Genomic DNA, 6,711 nt, shown 5'->3' with positions numbered 1-6,711 from the left:
CCAAATCAGTAAATTATAATCTCTTTTAATAATTTTTTATTTAAAAAAAATTGTTTGGGTTTTTAGTTTTCATCATCTCCACAGTATGATGCATGTTCTTCAACATCTTCGTCAAATAAAAAAATACCAAAATAAAATTTCAGATTGAATCTTTAACCTAATGATGCACCCATATCATCTTCTCTAAAAGAAAATTCCAATAATAAAAAAATTAAAAAAAATGAAAAATTCAAACTTACCAAAATAAAAAAAAATTCATACAATGATTTTGTCTGGAGGTCTTCTCACTAGTCTTCACTCATTTGCATGCTAATTATTTGATTGGATATCCTCTCTCGCAACATAACCTGTCGAAAGTGATTAAAATTGGTTTAAGAAACCCAACATCAGTAGTAATTGAAAAAAGTAAGAACGTCAGGGCAAAAGTAAGAAATTAGGGATAGAGACTCCCAGATCTACAAATCTACGCACTAAAATCTTAAGTTTCAATTCAACCCACTCACACACTCCCACTAAGAATTTAAAGATATACAAGATTGCGCCGATAACAATGTATGGGTTTCTAAATATTTAATTGTTTTCTCTCTGGCTTCATATTTAAACAACAACAATATGAAAGGTGAGATGATACCGTACAAGTTTCAGATTTCGTGGGTTTGAATATGAAACCTAGGTCTAGATTTCAAGGTGTTGGTTTTGATTTTTTTGATGTTGTTGAAGATGGAGATTTGTTTTTATATCCGATTGAAGATGAAATAAAAAATTAGGGTTACAAACTTGTAGATTTACAAATCTACCCACTAAAATCTCAAGTTTCAACTCAACTCACTCTCACGCTTACTCGAGGATGTAAAGATCTACAAACCTACGCCGGTAACAATTTTTGGGTTTCTAGATCTCCGATCTTTTCCTTGTTGGCTTCGCTTTTTATCAAAGCACCAACAAATATACGGGGTGAGAGAAAAATTTATGGGTTTTCAGATTTTATGGTTATAATTGCGAACCCTATATCTGATTTTTAGGATGTTGGTTGAGTTTCTTCGTTGAATATGGAGATTTTTTTTTTTTTTATCTTTGCTCAAAGATGAAGATAATGAGTCTTTTCTAGTTTTATTGGCTTGTGTGTCACCTTATCAATCGAAAGCAACATTTACCTCATTCTAACTTTATGAACTTTTTGCCCATTGTTTTGATAAAGTTTAAGGCTAATTGTTCAAATGGTCCATGTAATATATGTTTAGTCTATAAATAGCCCTCGTAAAAGAAAGAAACACTGATTTTGTCCTTGTAATTTGAGATTTTTTTTATTTTGGTCATCCAGCGGTCCAGTCACACCTGACGTGGCACAAAATCTTGCCACGTGGATTTTTTGATGACATGGCTTTTTATTTTTTGCCTAAAGAAATTAGAATGGAGTTTTTTTTCTCGCCTTATAACCCAACCGTATAAGATACAAGGTAAACCAACATAAAGGTAAAGATTCGGCAGCCTCGTGCTCTAGTTACGTTGATGAATAGAAACAGGCAAGCATCAAGCAAAGATTCTTTCTTTCTGTTTAAGCAAAGACATAAAAGTAATTACAACTTCGAAAAATTGTCTTTCTTCTCTTTCTTCACGCTTATCTGAAGATTACAATAAGCTAAAAACTTGTCTCAATAGTCTCTATTGTTTCTCGCCTAAACCTATTAGGAGAAAATATAGTTCTCTCCTCAACCTCTCCCTCATATAACTCTCATGTCTAGATTTTTTTTTAAGAGACTAAAATGAATTATATAAACTGAAGTCTTGGTAGTTTAAGCACAAGGGCGCCGAAAAAATCAGGATGAAAAAGTCAGATTACAGCAACATACAACAATGACAAATAAAAAGAAGGGAAAAAAGAGGTCAATGCAACCCCATTACAAGGTGATTCCCAAACAAGTTAAAGGATCAAACCACCATATATGATAGTTAAAATCAAAATAAATACTCCCTTTGTCTCACAATAATTGTCTCTTTACCATTTTTTCTTTTTCACAAAATAATTGTCACTTTAGAATACCAATGTAACATATTTTCCATTATTATACTCTTATTTATTGAATTTCATCCAACTTAACTACTCCACTAACTACAATTAATAAGAGTGATTTAGTAAATGATACTATCAAAATCAACACAATTAATCATTTCGTCGATGGTTCTCTTGAAACAAACAAAGACTAAGATAGTTTAAAGTCACAATGACTTTTCCGTTAGAAAGGTAGGCAATATCCATTTTCATACTTAAGAGATTGAAAAATAAATGATCAATTTAGTCTCTAAATTAGCACGTACACTTCAATTTAACCTCTAAACCGTGTAAGTATAACAAGTAGTTTCTCAAGTCTATAAAATCCGTTGATTTAATCCTTACTATTACTATATTACATATTAAATTGACAGAATTTTATATAACTCAGGGACAAAATTGAATTATTATTTTTAAATATCCATTCTTTTTTCTTTTCTTCGGAAATACCCCACTTTAAAGATTAAACACCAAAATGCCTCTTTTTTCCCCTTCATGGAAGACCCATCCCCGGAGATACAACTAGAATTTTGCTCTTTATCCAAACACGTTTGCTAATTCCCAAAGTAAATGACATTTTTACCCTTACGCATGTTAACTCACGTAACGTGAGTTAACTCACGTCAATTATAAGGGTAGCGTGACTTAAGTTGCGCTACGTGACTTAAGTCGGTTTAACAGCAACATAGAACACAGAACCTCCATTTTCCAACTTCTCCAAACACGAAAATTTCACCCCCAAATCCGAATTTCACCATTCTTGCACCATTTAAACTAAATTTCGTCCACAATATTTTGTAGAAAATTAACATTTTTAGGTTTTAAAAAAATTGTCTTGCATGTTAAAGATTATGATTGTTAGTGATGATTTAACTTAGGAATTGTTGTTTAGGGTACAATGTGGTAGTTTAGGGTTTATAAAATGTTAGATTACATAGTTGTTTGAAAAATGCACACTACGTGTTCGGTGAAATGTCTCAATTATACTTTTTTTTGTTTTTTTGGATTGTTAATGATGTAATTAGTTAGAGCTATGTTTGTTAATGTTGATGATAGTTAATTTGACTGCAATGTGGTAGTTTATGGATTCAAATGACATTGTCGACATTATAGTGTTGTTGTATTATTAAAGATGACACATGTTTTGCTATTGAAATTATGGGCAAATGTGTTAAAGCTTTTTTGGTTTTTGTGCAGATATGTCTGAGCAGGATAGGATGGGGGCTTTCCAGGGGGCCTTACGAGTTGTCTCTTTTACCGAACTTCGGTAAACACGTGGCATGCAAGCTTTGGAAAGATAAAACAGTAAGTATAATTTGCTTTATTTAATTTAATGATATTTTACTATTATGTGAAGTTTATTTTACGTAGAATATGTTATGTTTATTTAATTTAAGTATAACTACGTAGAATATGTCATGCTTATTTTACATATTTAAGTATAATTGATTTATTTTTAACGTAGAATATATATAGTTTATTATTATGTCATGTTTATTTTACGTAGAATATTTATAGTTTATTATTATGTCATGTTTATTTTACGTAGAATATTTATAGTTTATTATTATGTCATGTTTATTTTACATATTTAATTTTTTTTTTGTATTTCAGTTGCAAGTGGATCGTAAGATGACTGGCATCTCGCACGGGAGGAAACTGAAGCTTTCTGTCTTGTACCTTCCGTCACCGGTAGATGATAACCCTTGGTTCTGGGAACCGGTTGATAGATCGGGTCTAAGGCCCCTCCTTCTGACTCTGAGAGATGGCATCAGGAGACCAACAGCTTCCATCTGCCTGTTAGGGAGATGACCATCACACTAGATGATGTTGCTTGTCTCCTAGGCATCCCCGTCGCTGGACGGCTCATTCAGGAGGAGGATTTAGATCATGACCATGCTGTAGATCTGTTGGTGACTCACCTTTTATTTCTAGTGGAGGATGCGGTCGGGCATGTGACTGATTTTGGTGCCTCTGTCTCTTACACGGCCCTGAAAGACCGTTATGACCACCTGTTAAACAGGTGTAACCATTTGATGTGGGAGGATTTATCAGAGGAGGAGGATCAGGAGCTGAGTCGTATTAGGCCGGCCTGTGTCAAGGCGTTCTTGTTGCTCTTGGTTGGCTACACCCTTTTTGCCGGCAAAAACAGCAAAACCATTAATCTGTTGTGGATGCTTGCGATTCGGGATTTGGCTAACATAGGCAAATGGTCATGGGGCGCGATGGGACTTGCTTTCTTGTATGAGCAGCTGAATCTTACCTCAGACTCAATCGTTGGCTCAGTTGGTGGTTACATGAGCTTGCTTGTGGTAATATATTTTTTCTTCTTTTTTTAAGTTAAACGTAAATGTATAGTTTCTTGTATGACACTCGTGTGCTGATATAGATTTGTCTCTTTGTTTTTGCAGCGATGGGTTATAGCTCACTTCAGACATGTGGTTCCGAGGTCGAGATACCAAGATTACGATCGGGAGGACCCCGTATGTGGGTAGATGGAAACCTCAAAGGGGGTTCAAACATGCTGACCATTTCAGAGGCTTGTTGGATTCGATGGAGCATTGTCATGTCACCTGGAGGCCGTACGAGCACCGACGAGACGTGACACCTTTTCAGGACATGTGCTGGTACTCCGGATGGATCATGGCCGACAGATAGAGGATGGTGCGTCACTTGCCGGAGCGGGTGCTGAGGCAGTACAGACATGTTTAAAGGGTTCCCCGACCTCCTACTACGGTTATGCCTCTTGCCCCAGCAGATGTGGCTGCTGCCTTCTTGGAGTTTGCTTTGCATGTCGTTTCCCAGCAGCAGAGGGGTCGCCAGGTCCTGGACGACGAGCCTTGGAAGCATTCATATACGTACATTAGGTGGTTCTACCGTGTATCCCATTCTCTCATCGTCAACCCTGCTCCAGAGCCTGACATTGTCATACCGAGACCTGTCTACCAAGATATTCTTGTTGACCAGGAGTGGGCCAGACATCCTCTCCATCCATTGCAGGTCATCGGCAACATCAGAGGCAGAGTGGAGCATGCGATGCAGATTTCGGAGGTGGTTTCAAATCCACTCTTCTTCGGCATTTGGAGGGCCTCCGTACCGATTATAGCGTGTTTGAGCAGCAGCCGGTTCCGAGGAGGAGGTCTAGGAGTCCGTAGGAGCAGCAGTAGGGTCTTTAGTTTATGACTTGTTTTTTTATGACTTTTTGGATGTTTGTAGTATTTTCTTGACATTTTGGTTGTACTACTTTTACATTTGCACGGTTGGGCTTATTTATGACATTTACGTTATTTTTCGTTAAAATTGTGTTTCTAAAATTATTCGTTCTCTAAATTATTCGTTCTGGTTGAATCAATGACTGGTTGTACCAAAATTATTATTGAATAATTGCATGTTCACTAAACAGGGAATGAAAGGCAGCAACTACTGCCACTGCCAGTCTGGTCTGCAGCGTGCATAGCATCTGCACCAGCGTGAGCTAACTCACGCTAGTGTTAAAACTAGCGTGACTTAACTCACGCTACTCATTGTATGTTTTGGTGATCTAGCGTGACTTAAGTCAAGCAACGCGACTTAAGTTGCGTTTCGTTTTGCACTAGCGTAAGTTAAGTCACGCTACTTGCGTTAAGTAACGTACCATTTTGCACTAGCGCATGTTAAGTTGCGTAAGGGTATAAAGGTCATTTACTTTTAGAATGAGCAAAATTGTTTGGGTAAAGAGCAGAATTCATACAACTACAACACACAGGTTCAATCCATGAACATTGCCATAATGAACAAAAAACATAGTTGATTGCTCAATAAACCCCTCAACATTGTTCACCTATCATGTTGTAACTGCCATAGACATTTTTTTTTGCTTAAAAGTGGATCGGGTGCTAGAAATCGATGTTGTTTTTGCGAAATTTTGAGCACTACAAGGGGATCATAGAGCAATTAGCAAAAACATCAGCCTCATAGACGGGTCAATCTCCAGGCCTAGAGATAACAATCCTGGAGAAATTTTCGTTGCAGTCTTGCTGACATGGTTATTGAGACCTATCTCAAAGGAAATTACTACAAGCCTTATTAGTTCCAAAGAAGCCCGCAGCATGTTGGCTTGAGTTGTAGGAACGTTTTTCTCGTATGAATATTGTTCAAATATGAAATTCATGACTGGGTACAAGATAATCATGCTTTTTGGCATCAATGCCTAAGACGTCCTTCACACAAAATAATCATGTTATTTCCTTTTTCAAGTAATAAATCATGTGAACAATACAAATATTTAATTTTTTCATTGGCCAAACAAACACGATTACTATTTCCAGTGAGCTCTATTAGTATCCAATCTTGTTTTGATTTAATACATGTTGACATTTGGAGTGGCTAACATCTCCCTTCACTTTCAGGAGCAAAGTATCTCAATATTATCGTCGTTGATCACACAAGCACATGGATCGATCTACTGAGACGCCTTTGCTCCTATTGCGGAACTCACCATAGTTTGAGTACTCCTTAGTGTTGCTGCCGTCATACAAAGGTGGCACTAGCACCAGCTTGATTGTGATAATGCCTTCTTAAAGGAGATCTTTATTAAGAACTCTACATCATTTTTTTTTCCTGGTTTCGAATGAAAGGGGGAGAATCTTGTCTGCAAACGACACAAGTCCATTTTGTAATGC

Source organism: Medicago sativa, chromosome 8 (genome assembly GCF_051527215.1).
Source record: "Medicago sativa cultivar Bolivia chromosome 8, Bolivia_mono, whole genome shotgun sequence".
Classification (NCBI taxonomy): Eukaryota; Viridiplantae; Streptophyta; class Magnoliopsida; order Fabales; family Fabaceae; genus Medicago; species Medicago sativa.
Note: the sequence above shows the minus strand (reverse complement) of the source record.